Source organism: Lemur catta, chromosome 13, assembly GCF_020740605.2.
Source record: "Lemur catta isolate mLemCat1 chromosome 13, mLemCat1.pri, whole genome shotgun sequence".
Lineage (NCBI taxonomy): Eukaryota > Metazoa > Chordata > Mammalia > Primates > Lemuridae > Lemur > Lemur catta.
In genome coordinates, this window is record NC_059140.1 from 10,068,037 (window position 1) to 10,083,424 (window position 15,388).

At 38.2% G+C, this 15,388-nt stretch overlaps 1 long non-coding RNA gene across 1 annotated transcript; it reads right to left on the minus strand.

Annotated features, from left to right (window-relative positions):
* Positions 1-233: 233 nt before the first annotated feature.
* On the minus strand, positions 234-15,117 carry LOC123649342. Its single transcript, XR_006738992.1, has 3 exons — positions 14,952-15,117; positions 7,833-7,915; positions 234-248 (listed from the first exon to the last, which is right to left on the minus strand). It is a non-coding gene; the product is annotated as an uncharacterized LOC123649342 (long non-coding RNA).
* Positions 15,118-15,388: the final 271 nt, after the last annotated feature.

Here is a 15,388-nt window from a genome sequence, read left to right on the forward strand (position 1 = left end):
GGAGTTTGAGACCAGCCTGGGCAACATAGCAAGACCCTATATCTACAATTTTTTTTTTTAATTAGCCAGGCATCCTGGAGAACAATTAGTAGAAAAAAAAACAGCCAGATATGGTGGCTCATACCTGTAGTCCTAGCTACTCAGGAAGCTGAGGTGGGAGGATTGCTTGAGCCCAGGAGTTCAAGATAACAGTTAGCGGTGATTGTGCCAGTGCACTCCATCCTGGGTGACAGAGTGATACACTGTGTCTAAAAAAATTAAAAATAAATAAACGAAAGGAAAGGATTTTAGGTATACTTATTCATGACACATAGCAGCAAATCTTTAGAGAAATACATGTAACTTTTTCCAAAAGTTATTACTTTTTGAATTAGTGATTTGGTAGATTGCAAAACTATCAGTGAAATGCTTTTTCAATGAAAATTACCAGAGCACAAGCACAGGAAAGATTCTTACAAGACAAATTAACGCTAAAATTAAGAATAGGAGAAAGGGGGAGGGGAAAAATAGAAAAAAAATCAAGAATAAAACTACTTCTCTGAGACATTATATATTTATAAAACTATGTGGGACTTACATGAAGAATCCCACATCTCATTCCTTAAATGGTAGCTTGTATTAAATTTGAGAATATAATCAAGAAGGCTATTTAAAATCCTTTTGACTAATAGGGATTAATAAAAATATAAGGAATAGCCATGTCTTATAAGGGCAGATAAAAGGCAAGTCCTTTACCTCCACTTCCAAATTGTATGATTTAGCTTATATTTTGCCTGTACAAACCAAATGTAAGAGGGTTTATCTAGTAAGCAGGTAAGGTATTATCAAATTCCGAACCTTTGGTAACTAACTCTTTAGAATCACCTTCTTAATGCCTCCCCCATTTGAAAGGAGCACGTCCCCTAGGACACCATTTGCTAAACTTCTGTCAGCTTGGCATAATGGCTCATAAGCCAGCACCAAGGTTGATCTGATTATGATGGGATCCACAGAATCAAACTAATTTAGTACGTGAGGGGTACAAATAAGGGAAACACTAGTTTCATGTCAATTAGAAGAAGGCTGTAGATGGAGATTTTAATATACTTATAAGTACAATGAGATATAAAGATCCTATTTCAATTAAATACTGACCCAAAGGTTAAAAGCCATTTGTTCCCCAGGTTACCTGGAACCAGAGTAACAAACTCCCTCAGCATATGGCAATTTGGCAACCATCCAGCTAATTTCAATTCTTTCATTCAACACAAAAATGAAGGTCATCAGCCATGATTCTTCCACGTTCTTCCTTTCAACAAATATTTATTAAAGGCCTACAGTGTGCTAGGCACTTACTAGCTTTGTGAGCCAACATAGCTTACAACTGCCACAGAATCTTCAGATAAAAATAATGATATAATTAAACCTTGTGGCTTAGCCTTTTGAGAAATAATTTATGTTCAAGGACATGTATCTCAATGAATGCATTCATTAAATACAAGAAAAACTGATGTAGAGTATGCAAAAGTAAATGTAACAGGGGAACACATAACATTCTTTCCAATTGTGCAGTTCTACAAAGATGCTATAAGACTGTTATAATCATCAGATTTGGTAACAGGTATTAAATATTTATCATTATACTTGAAAACTTATAATGTCCTCAAAGAATACCCATATAACAACCAACCCATCGATCTACACAAGTCTATATACTAAAAGCCACATAATGTAGAATAGTCATAAATATAAGTTTAAACAAAAGAGGATGCACAAGTCTGGAAAATTCACAAAACCAAAGGCAAATTGCATGCTACTTAACAATTTGCATCTCTTAAAACACGATCACAAGGATTTATAAAGGATTCTTCCTGCATGTACTTGAGGCCAAGTGCACTAAAAATATTTCCCTTTCTCAATATACTTTCTAGAAATCAAATCACTGCTTCTCCAATAATCCAAATTCCTTTTCTAAATTGCCTTTAAGCCTAAATGTAATACTTTACATTAAGAAAAAGTATGACTTTTATTCAGAATATCACCTTTTAGTCTAACTTCTCCTTGGAAGACCTAGCATTTAGAAACCAGTCAACTCCTAAAATGATTATTTTGAAATATCATTAGAGCTTATCCCTTGTATGATTAGAATCATAATAAACTTACTTATATGAAATAGACCTCCAATTTTTAGAAATTTATTCAAATCAGGCCAAGCGCGGTGGCTCACACCTGTAATCCTAGCACTCTGGGAGGCTGAGGCCAGAGGACTGCTTGAGCTCAAGAGTTCCAGACCACCTGAGCAAGAGCGAGACCCCATCTCTACGAAAAATAGAAAAATTAGCCGGGCTTCGTGGCTCACGCCTATAGTCCCAACTATAAGCATTAAGGCATACAATGTGAATTAATTAAATTAGGGTAATTGGGGTACCCATCACCTCAGATGTTTATCATTTCAACTTTTTCAGTTATTTTAAAGTATACTCTAACTTATTGTTGATTATAATCACTTTGTTGTGATATCAAATATTGTTCATTCTAACTATGCAAGTGTATTTTTGCATCCATTAACCATCCCAACTTTATCCCCCCAACTACTACACTTCCCAGCCTCTGGGAACCATCATTCTATTCTCTGTCTCCATGAGATCAATTGTAGTATACCTTACAAAAAACCTGAATAAAGTCAGCACAAGACAACTTGAAGTTAATCACAAACGTCAAAATAGGTACTCAATTTTTAATAAGATTAAATTTCATTAAAAACATATATATGTGTATCATCTTGAAACGCAAACATACTTGAAGATGTACAGTGTTGTTATATTAAGTTAGTTTAGGATACGAAAATAGTGATCATTGTTCATGATTGTGAAAACAACATTGTCTAAGCAGATATCTATTTATATCTACATATGATCTGTTTATTTATTTTCTATTCATCCATCCATAAGATGTATGAGAAAGAATCTGCTCAAAATAAATGGGAGTGTCTGATAAAAGATGCATTTGAAATGTATGATAAAAGTTAGATTATTACATGGTGTCCAGAGATTTTTGGATCAATTCAGAAAATATAAAATGGGATTATTTCCTCAAATCTTTCAGATGATTTAAGAGAATATGCAAAAAAAGCTGTAGTTATGATTATGACCTGACAATATGGCAGATAATGTTCATTTCTATGGCGAATAGAAGCCCATTTTAAGCTAGATACAAAATATAAAAGTATCATTGAAAAGGTTAATAAATTAGATCATCTCAAAAATAAATATCTCTGTGCTATTGTATAATAACTGGATCTAAGAACAAATTTCAATGATCTCCATATGTTTTTACAATCCTCTTCCTCTCATTTTATAATAGATTCTCAGTCCAGTGGGGCCTGAAGAAGGGAACCCTGTACCTTATAACTACTTAACCTTTTCGAATTGTTTCCCAGAAATGGCAGAATTTCTGCAAGACAAAGGAGTTGAGATTCCAAAGGCCCCTGTGCAAGACTTCCTGATGCCAAGACTCACCATCCCTCACTAACCTGCACCACTGCATGTAGCACCTCATCTATTTTAACACAACCTATGTGCCCCAATACACATAGCCTCTTGTTAAAAAACTTGCTCCTTCTGTGAAGTGGGAAGTGGAAACAAACAAAAAAATCTCTCCTTTATGACTTGGAGAAAAACAAACATAAGAATCATTCTTTTCTAACAAAATCTGGTATTCTCCACACTGTGGCCTTTTTGGGCGCCAGATATGTAGACATAACTGGTCCAATTTTTTCAATCCTAATTTTACTTATTTTTCACAATATCTTTTCAAGAAGCCCTACTTACTAATTCTTGAAAATGTATAATCTGGTTTACACTTTAAAAAGAATTTCCCCAGTCTCCATAATATGAATAGACACCTGATGCTTTCCCACTAATTGCAAAAAAATAAGTCAGAAACCTGATTTCATGGTAATCATTCTCATTTGTTTGGTGTATTTTGCAATTATGTGTGAATACTCATGAAGCCTCTCAGATAAGAGCACACTAAGCCCACGATAAGCCTACTGTGATACTAAAGGTATTCCTACTTTTATGTAAACAAAAGTATTATTTATTTTGAAAGCTACTATGGATTTTCCTAATCTGCAGTTTAAAATACAAGCATAGGTAACTCTATAAACCAGTTTACAGACCAAAACACATGTAAGGAATAATTACACTACATATGAATTTCTCCTGTAAAGGAAAATACATCTCACAGTTCCATTTCCCCCTTGGCAGAAGGGAGAATATAGGAAAGCTCAGTAAAAACAGTTAAAGGGAGTGGACATCAAATCAGAGAGTTTGAAATTCATGACTACTAGAAGGACAGGGGAGTGGAAAGGTTCTCAGTGAAAACGGAAACAGGACTGGAAAGGAAATGACTTGCTCAAGTTCATGCAGGTGCCGCTCCCCATCATTGGCATCATGACCTGAGTTCTGCCTCCTGTCAAATCACTCACTGTCTCCCATCACCCCTCCTCCATGGTCTATAGTTCTACTCTCTTTTACGTTTAACTCCACATTCTCTTCTTTTACATGCACGCATGTGTACATGTGTAAATTATATATTGTGTCTACACGTATGCATACATTTATACATGTGTTTGTATATTGTCTACATGGAACCTCATTAACCTAAAAATGAATGAGTGCTCAGAATTAAATAAATAAGACCAAATATTTTCTAATTTCACATGACTTGAGTAAATATTTTGGTCAATATGACTAGTTTAATATGTTTAATTTAATAAAAACAATTATGTCTTCTGATGTATCAGCAAAATACTCATTTACTGAACTTTAAAGTTATTGCTTTTATAATACTTGCCTAACAGAGTAATATAAAGATGGTTATAATAAAAAGTTTAACCTGAGATGATCGTTAGATTTTTCTTATGTCTCATGAGATTTTACAAACATAATTGTTAACAATGAATAAAGCAGACATAAATGGAATGGAAGCTAATAAATGAAACTATAATAATAATTATGTTTCATAATGTTTATATAAAAATGTTTTTCAAATATTTTTGGTAACTATACTCTTAGAGTTTTGCAATGGTAAATTAAATGATGAATATTCATTGAATATATAGATCATTTCCAAATAAGATATAATGCTAAGACATTAATTACTAAATATGAGTTTAACCTTATATACATTTGGTTTCTTATTTCACAGATAAAATATATTTAGATGTGCTAGTAAATGTTCTTTTTCTACATTGAAAAATTATTCCATTACAAAGGCTATTCTTCTTAACATTATAAAATGCATATTCAGAAATTATTAGTAGATGAGTCACAGTTAAACTTCCCTACATCTTATGTTTTCACTATGAATTAAAGTTACTAAGACTTAAAATTCTTACTAACACATGGTAACTAAAACTAGAGAAAAGAAGAGAAACAATTCTACATGTAGTGTGTATAAATAAAATAAGATGTATGGTTTTGTGCAAAAGGTTATTGAAATATACAGAAGGATGTGATCTCTGGTTAGAAAAAGTAACTTTGCCTAGTTTAGAAGTTATTTAAAGGTTGAATTCAATTGAAAGAATAAAAGAAGAAAAAAATGAAAGAGAGAAACTGAGTGGGTATAGAAAGTTAGAGAAAAAAGAGAATGGAAATATAAGAGATTACAAAAGGTATATAGAAATCTTATCTTGTGTGGCCAAAACTGATTTAGATTGGACAGATTTATGTATAAGGTTTTATCAAAATTATCTTTAAGATTAATAATAAGAAATTGAAGAGTAAAATTTGGCTTTCTCATTTAAACAGGATTTTCATGAAGTATTAATTGGAGATAATAAACACGTTTGCTTCACCTTTTCAGTAAACTATAAAAAAAAGAAAGAAAGAAAATGACCAAATTTCTTAGTTGAATTTTTGTTTAACTATGATCTTCTATTCTTTTCCTATTCCATCTTGGGGATTTCCTTCTGAGCTTCACAGAGACTGAGAAACTCCTTTCATTGGTCAAATAATTCAGTCTATTTGCAACATGTGACCAATTTTTCAGCATTTCTATTGCGAACACTACTCTCAGTCCTCCAGACCAATAGAATATATAAATGAGGTACTACAACATCAACTGACAAAGCTTACAGAAACTTTTAACCATCTCTGGACTAATGCTCTCCTATTGGTACGTTTAATATATGTTCTAGGCCGGGCATGGTGGCTCACACCTATAATCCTACCACTCTGGGAGGCTGAGGCAGGAGGATCACTTGAGGTCAGGAGTTTGAGACCAGCCTCAGCCAAGAGAGAGACCCCATCTCTACCAAAAATAGAAAAAAATTGCCAGACGTGGTGGTACACAATTATATTCCCAGCTACTCGGGGGGGCTGAGGCAGGAGGATTGCTTGAGCCTAGGAGTTTGAGTTTGCTGTGAGGTAGGCTGACACCACGGCACTCTAGCCCGGACGACAGAGCGAGACTGTCTCATAAAAACAGAAAAAACAAAGTATGTTCTACCCCCTTTGGAAAACATTAGCTTTCTCCCTTCAAAATAACAACACAGAAGCCCATGCATCTGCATTAAGCAGCACATAAGCAAGATCTCCTTAAAGGTGATTATCATGACTTCGACCTAGAAATTATATTTATTGAAAATACTATCAAAAAAACATTCCCTCTAACCCTGGTGGTGGAAACCATATGAGGTATTGCTGATCAATCTCTGTGATGGTAAATTGAAGGTCATTTATCACCCCTCTATCTAAAAATGGCCCTGACAAAACCCAACACTGGACTATGTACCTCAAATTATTCTCCAGGAATGACCATCTATCTATTTTAGATGGAGATTCTATTTTGGGGAAAACTGCCAATTGCCCACCTGTCCATTAAGAAGATAGCTACATGCAATTCAGAGTGCTTTTGCCTTAACACGGTGCCACTTCCCATGAAAATCTAGGAAAAATCATAAAAGATAACACTTTTAGAGACAAGTCTCTAAGAAAGAACCTAGATTTAATTTTCTTCCTGATGTTTATAATTGGCTAATGGAATAGGTTTTTGTTGTTGTTCTGGCATACAAAACCTTTTGATTATCCTTATGAGCATTATGTTTCTACTGTCCAAATTATTAATGCTATGTATCTCATGGTTTTACTTCTTCCAAGAAAATCAAAATCATGGTATTCCAAAGATTAGAGATAATAAAACAAGCAATTGCAGCTATATTAACCAATGACTGGACTGAAGTCTCACTCTTGGCACTCTGTGATGCCATTTCAATTTTGCTTTTGGGTGCTCTTAAAATATCTCACTAAGCTACATCCTCTTCCTCCTTTCCCAGTGTGGGACAGGACTGTCTAAGGATGAGAATACCTGGTGATGATGGACACCTAGACACTGAGACTTGGAGCCACAGAGCCCCTGAAGTGAAATATTTTGATTAAAGAGGAGAAATATGAAAGAAAAGAAACTTTTTGTCTGAAAAATGCAAGCCTCCTCTAAATCATCAGGCTCCGAGAAACACAAAAATCAGGCGGCAGTCATGTTCCACTCCCCATCCTGAGTATTAAGCTAATTAATCATCTCTAGAAACTGCTTGCTCTGTGTGGGCTCTAGACAGATTGACACAAGTAGCTGTAAATCAACCTCAAATGCCACATGCTGAACACCATAACTCACTGCATACTTCAACAACTTACAGCCCATCACTAACCAATGTTTGTGTAAATCAATAAGAATTCCTGACAAACAAGTTTGCGTTGGCCCACTCCATATCCCCCCTTTTGCCTTTAAAAACCTGCTTATAACAAATACCAAAAGGATCTCATAGCCAAGGTACTTTGGTCTGTACTTACTCTGGCTCAGGTAAACTCTTCAAAATCATATTTTGTGTCTCAGTTTCTTCCTTTAGGTTCAAAAATTTCCAAAGTGTCAATACCTGGGGGACAACACCAAAAATGACCTTGTCTACAAGATCAAAAACTGAACTTCAGGCCAGGCGTGCTGGCTCACGCCTGTAATCCTGGCACTCTAGGAGGCCGAGGAGGGCGGATTCTTTGTGCTGAGGAGTTCCATATCAGCCTGAGCAAGAGCGAGACCCGTCTCTACTAAAAATAGAAATAAATTATATGGGCAGCTAAAAATATATATAGAAAAATTAGCTGGGCATGGTGGCACATGCCTGTAGTCCCACCTACTCGAGAGGCTGAGGCAGGAGAATTGCTTGAGCCCAGGAGTTTGAGGTTGCTGTGAACTAGGCTGATGCCTCAGCACTCTAGCTTGGGCAACAGAGTGAAACTCTGTCTCAATAAATAAATAAATAAATAAATAAATAAATAAACAAACAAACAAACAAACAAACTGAACTTGAAAAAAGTCCCATTAACAGTGGAATGTGTGAGCAAATTGGGTGAGCCACAGCCTCAGACAGCAGTATGTGTGCCACAAACTAAGGCACAGAAGGCACAGAAAAACCTTTATAGTATGATATTAACAAAATATTAAAGGTAACATTAAATTATCAGAACTCAAAGAGGCAAAACTGAGCCATCCCGTGCTTCATGATAGACATTTATGCTACAAAGAGTGACAAAAAGAATAAGGATGGCAGTAGCCTCTGGGTACAGACGGGAGGTGAGATCAGGGGGCACACCACAGCTGCCTGAGGCTGTTTATTTACCTTTATGTTCATACTCTTGTTACTTAAATTCTGCATGAAACTATTTATTTTAAGAATACTCTTTACTTCTTCAGATCATATCACTCAATCCACTCTGATTTTCCGGCAAGAAAATAAGAATCTTACACTCAAATCATGGAATAAAATTCACAGATACTTGGGAAAACCAGAATTATATGGTAGCAAAATTTTATAAAGGAAACAAAAGGGAAACAGCTCAGACAAGCAGCCTGTTTCATCCACAGTTCACAAGGAACCCTATATTCAGTAGGTTCAACACATTTTCAAGCTTGGGGACCACACCTACTGTGGAGATACAGCCTAGTGTGGCTCACTATTAGGTAGTGAGCCAGAGAAACCTGAGAAGCTGGGAAATTTAATTCTGGGAGCTCCACACATCCTACTGCCCCTCCTTACAGGATGGAAATGCTCCCTCTTCCAGTTTCTCAATTTTCACCAGTGATCACTCACCAGGAGTCAGTTGAAGGTTTTGACTTATGATGTCATTATTCTGACAACACTTCTAACACCAAAATGTTTGGCATTTGCTGAGCACCAATCAATTCCCCAACACTAATTGATGGGCCAGCAATTCAATCCTGACATCATCCGGAGATAGCACAGAACCCACAGCTTCAGGGCCTGGTCCCACATCAGTGCTCACACTTTAGACACCATTTGCAAGCCCTGAGGGCCCATCTATACTTCTGAACAACTGCTATAAACCAGGGGTTCTTATAATCCCCTTCTCACGTTCAATAATTTGATGTAACTATTCATAGACCTCAGTAAAACACTTTAAATACATTTACAAATTTATTAAAATTGCTATACTTCGGAATGGAAAAATGGAAGAGAAGTGCAGGGCAACAGAAAGTGGTGGGGTAAGCTGGGTCTGGAAAGTATACCTGGCAAACAGCTGTGATTAAAGAAACCCCCATCCTTTTTGTTCATCGAGAGCACCTCACTGAAAAACAAACAAACAAAAAAAAAAAAAAAAAAAAAAAAACCTCTCCTATTATGACTTAGATCACGCTCCCTCTTTTACCTATCATAAAGCCAGACACAAGCTCTACAAATTTCCATTTTTGTCTCATAAACAATTAGATGAACAATTCTGCTTTCACTGGTCTGAACAGAATACTTGTTAAGGCAATACAGCTTAAGTTACTCTCTTTCTGCCAGGTCCCTGAAATTGGTGCCCCCTCAGCCTTAGCCAGCAGACAACTCCTCTCTGTGCCCCTTCTAAGAACAGTATGAATACTAGGTAAATTGGTTTTTGATTTTGCTACCACACATTCTGCCTTCCCCCTCCCATCCATCTTCTAAACTTATTTACTCCTGCCTATGAAAGAAAGCCCATTTCCGCCTAACCATTGAGAAGCTTGTAGATCTTACATTTGGTGCTTTTCTCATACTGCAATACTACAATAAAGTCACTTCCCACATAAATCTGAATTTGTTTCATTTGTCAATGTATGAAAATAGCCCCAAGACAATGACAGTTGCAATCATAGATGGGACATCACACTCTCCTTCCATCCCAAACCCAACCAAACTTTCCTCTGGATCCCCAGATTTCCTGGGCTCTATAGCTTCTCAGGATAAAGGGCTCCTTCCATGATGTTGTGAACAGGCTGGGACACCTCCCAGGGTGGCTCCCCAGAAGAAATAATTGGGCCTTCAATGACCTCCTCTTGCAAACTGAAGACTGCCTTTGGCTTCAAGTCACTGGGCTTATGTCTCTGCTTCTCAGTCAGGGTTATTCAGTTAATTGCAAATGAGAAAATACCCAGTGTTTCAAGAATTCAGCAAAATCACTAAAATTCAGATTTTATGTTTATAAAAGGGAAGGAAATTTTGAAGGAAAAAATCTCAAACCACAAGTGTTTTTTCTCTTCTCTCACACCACATCAATCAACACAGAAGACTTCTCTGACAAAAAATGTGCAATTTCACCCTACCATCTCTAAATTAATCAATTTTGCAGGAGACACCAGCTAAATATCTCCAGATACAGTTAAATGGTGACACTATCAACCTGGACATAGTATCAAATCACACAGAATGAGGACTCAGTCCCACAAAACTGTCCCCACTTCAGACACCAGTTGCAAATCCAGGCCTCCAAAACCTCTGACTAACTAGCTTCAAATAACCATTCTGAGGACTGAACTCTGATCTGTTCTTTTGCTCAAAATTCCTTCCTAAGTTGGCCAGATGAGTCAAGCTCACAAATGGTTAAATCCCACTAGGCAGGTTTTGTGAACCAAATACAGTGTGGTTTACTTCCCAGCCTGACTCTGGTATAGCATTAGCATCACCTAAAAGGTAGAAAACCCCCCATCTTAACTCAAGCATCCTAGCAGATCCTGTCTGGACCTCCCAGAGTGCTCACAACTTTATCTTAAATTAAGCATATCCTTTCTTATCTTTTAAATAAAGCCTCACTCTCTCCAATTGTCAGCCAAAGAATCTTTAAACCCACCTAGAACCTGTAAGCTGCCCCCACTCTAGGTGTCCCACCTTTTTGGGCCAAACCAATGTATGCCTCCCACATATTGATTTATGACTTTACCTGTAAACCCCTGCCTCTCTGAAATGTATAAAACCAAACAGTAACCCAACCACCACGAGTCCACTCGCTCAAGGCTTCTTGGGAGTGACTCCAGGCCATGTCCTCAAATTTGTCTCAGAATAAAGCTCTTTCAAACATTTCAGAGTTTGGATTTTTCTATGCACAGTTCCATGACTCCCATTGTAGATTTGATTAATTTACTAGAACACCTGAAAGAACTCAGGGAAACACTTATGTTTACTGGTGTTTACTGGGATATTATGCAGGATTTATTAAAAGATATACACAACAGCCAGACGAACAGATACATACAGCAAGCTATGGGGGAAGGGGTGCAGAGCTTTTGATTCCCTGTTAGGCTGATCACCTTCCAGAAACTACCATGTATTCAGCTGTCTGGAAGCTCTCCAAACGTTGTCGGGTTTTTGCGTGTTTTTTTTATTGTAGTTTCATTTCATGGGCATAACTAATCTAACAATAGGCCATTTTCAATCATCTTAACCTTCAGCCCAAAGGTTGGGGGTGAGACTGAAAATTCCATCCCTCTAAGCCCATGGCTGCTTCCCCTGTCAACAAGCCTCCCATCCAGTGGTTTCTAGGGGCTTTGCAAAACAAACCACACAGGAACATAAGCTAAGGTGGGTTTGAAAGGCTTATTGTAAATAACAAAAGACTGCCTTTCACCTTATCATTCAGGAGCTCCTTCAGGAATCAAGAACGAAAGAAAGATCAAATATTTAAAGAAAAGAAATTCTTATTGCTCTAGTCATTTAGCAAATACCAAGGCTTACAGGAGCTGAGAGCCAGGAATCATGGACAAAAAAAAAAAAAAAAGAATATATCTATTATAGTATCACAGAAATTGTAAACCATTTAAATTTTATGCCTCAAGAGAAAAATCAACAGTATCTAGCCATTTCAGAAAATAAATAGGTAATTTAATTGTTATTTTCATGGTAACAAATTATTTTGTAAACAATCATTTGTGAACACTTTTAGGAATTGCCAAATCCTATCTCATAGGATTTATCATTAAACCCCAACATCCAGCTAACAGGATACAGAACAGAATTACCCACTGTCACTAATTCTCCACCAAGCACAAAAGTGAAACTGATGCTTGGGTAAATCTTTGTAATTCCCCAATTTTTCTACTGCGCTTTCTTGTGGAAATATATTAATTTTTCTGCAACAAAAATGGAAGAGATTTTTTCTATTTCCTTCCCCAAGTAGGGGACCCAGCATTCCCAAAACAAAGTCCTGAAATTCCATTGAAAATTACCTCCCAATAAGACATATCTCTAAGAACCACCACAGTGAGGCCAGAGTGAGTGGTGGCTCGCACCTGTAATTCTAGCATTTTGGGAGCCCAAGGTGGGAGGATTGCTTCAGGCCAGGCGTTTGAGACCAGCGTGGCCACCATAGTGAGACCTGTCTCTACAAAAAATGTTTAAAAATTATCCAGCATGATGCCACATACCTATAGTTGCACCTATTAAGGAGGCTCAGGTAGGAAGATTGTTTGAGCCTAGTCATTGAGGGCTGCAGTGAGCTATAATCATGCCACTGCCCTCTCTAGCCTGTGCAAAAGATTGAAACTCTGTTAAAAAAAAATAAACAACAACAACAAAAAAAAAAAAAAAAAAAAAAAAAAAACCAAAACTGGACCTGAGAAACTTACTACACTCACTCTAGGGAAGAAAATAGGTAAATAATAATTTTTAACAAATGGAATAGCTTTTATTTTCTGAATCCCACCACTTTCATGCCTCTTTGAAAGTATTTTTTATCTTTCAAGCTGGACTGCCAAAATTCATTTCACTGTTAATGAAAACCAAAGTTGCAATGAGTGAACAAATCCTTTCAAGGTGACACGCCCAGAGAAGAACAGTGATGACAGAAACACAGTCCTGTCTGATTCAAGTGTCAAGTCAGGCCGTCCTATCACTTGGGACACACTCCCACACCCAGCCTGCTCACCATAGTGCTCAAAGACCACCCTCCCAGGAGCCACTGCATCATTCCTGCACCACACTGAGTGCCTGAAGTGCAAATTGCTTTGCAGGTTCTTGTACCAGCTCACTGGGGAGGGTTTTTCTTGTTCTTGGGGATAGTTTTATCCCTCATAAGTGTGAGAAAATCCAAAGAACAGGAATCATTTTTGTCCCTTCCCCTTAAAACCAGCAACTTATTGCTTGGCCACCAATGTGTCTCCAAAATGAAAACTGGGGTTGGGAGAAGAAAATATCAAAGTCTCAAGGAGTTAGCTTTTCAGGTGAGAGGTACGCCAGAAGACTCTCTCAGTCCCAGGACATCTAGCAAGCTGGTCCCCATAGGGTCCAGCCCCATACCTCAGGCTGTACTGTGAAAGGAGGGGACCCAGGACTGATGATATTCACTAGACACTCCAGGACACATGGCTTCTGTGGGTGTCTTCACTCATCCTCAGATAGCTGTGGAACCCAAGACCAGAAAGAAACAGGAGGATGGCTGAGGACACGTCACCCTGTAAAGTCTCCAGGGAAGAAACTCAACCTAAAGACATCCTTGTAAGATGTCTGTGCCTAGGAAAGATAAAAGAAGGAGAGGCACAAAGAGGTTTTACAAAGGGGTGTCAAGTGAATATTCTCTGATTTCCTCTGATCGGAAATTTTCACCAAGAGAAAACAAATGTTCTTAAAAGAGAACTACTATTTTGTGAAATAATAATAAAAAATTAAAATACTCTTTTCCCTTGAACAACACAATAAAAATCAAATAATTGATAATTTTTTGAATTGTGAGGGGAAGCTGGCATTTGGGAATGTGCGGAAAGAACTGGAAATTTAGGATTTTACTGTAAGCCCTAGAAGACTCAACACTGGGGGCACAGTGTTGGATTTGAGACCCTGCATACATCTGGAAAACATCGGAAAAAAACAGTCCCTCTGTGGAGTTTTAACTAAACAGGAGGACATTAGACTGAAGTGACTCTAGTGCCCTGGGTTCCTACCTGATACAGAAATATAACTCAAATGTATTTTTTATAAATTACTACCTTAGTGCGAAGCAAAATTCAGGCTTAACCAACCACGAAGCACCAATTACATGTAACAGCACCTCTGATTACATAACCAGCAAATAGTCAGTCATCATCCAAAAAAAACGACTACAAAACTATAACCGATCAATTATTGAATTAGGTTTCCTTCTTCATTCACCTTTTAAAAGCCTTTCCTTAAAGCCCCCTGGTGGACCTGAAACCACACACCATTGCTGGGTGCTTCCAGACTCACAATTGCTGTTTGCTCTTATAAACTCTTTAATGTTTTAACAGTCCCTTAGTTTAATTTTTAACAAGAGAGAGGAGGACTGGGGACCCCACTGCCCACAGCTGCTCCCACGCACTGGCCCCCACACACCCAATGAGCATCTTCCTGTGACGACCACCCCATCGTCACAGCACAATCTGGGGACGACGTGGAGCTGTGGGTACGAACTGCCCAGAGGTCCTGCTGGGCCAAATACGCCTCAGCGGATGGGACAGGATGCTCGGGGTTCTGCCTGCTGGCCCAGCCTTACCCTGGAGCTGAAGGGGACCGAAGACGGAGCTGTATCATGGGGGGCTCAGATCCGCAGACGCAGCTGGCTGTTGGGAGGCCTGGGGCCGCCACAGCCACTTTTGGTTGGTTCCAAGTAGCCCTCGCCTCCCTCAGGACACCTGGCCAGCATGCTCACCAGTTCCTGGATTCTTGAGTGTCCTGCCACGCTCCACACAGATCTTCCAGTAACTGCAAGTCACAAGAGGACATAAGCTGCAGCAGAGCCACCCAGACCTGCCCCAGCAACGGCAAAGCAGCAGTGAACACAAACACAGCTATGGGCGCTGACGCAAGAAACAAAGGGCCCGCCAAGATGGTGGAAGAGCCCCTCCTTCCGCTGAGCGCCTGATTGGACAGTTCCCACAGCTGTGCCTCTGATTGGATAAGGCCCCAAACCCCTCCCTTTTGGGCCCTGAGTGACAGGTGATGGATCCCATATATTTATGGCTACGACCAGGGCTGCTTCTCTGCGCTGGGACCTGGCCCTTCCTTGAAGACATTTGTATTTAACCTTGTGTATAAGGTTATATCCGCTTATATATAAAATATGTGATATTCAAAATTGGAAACAAT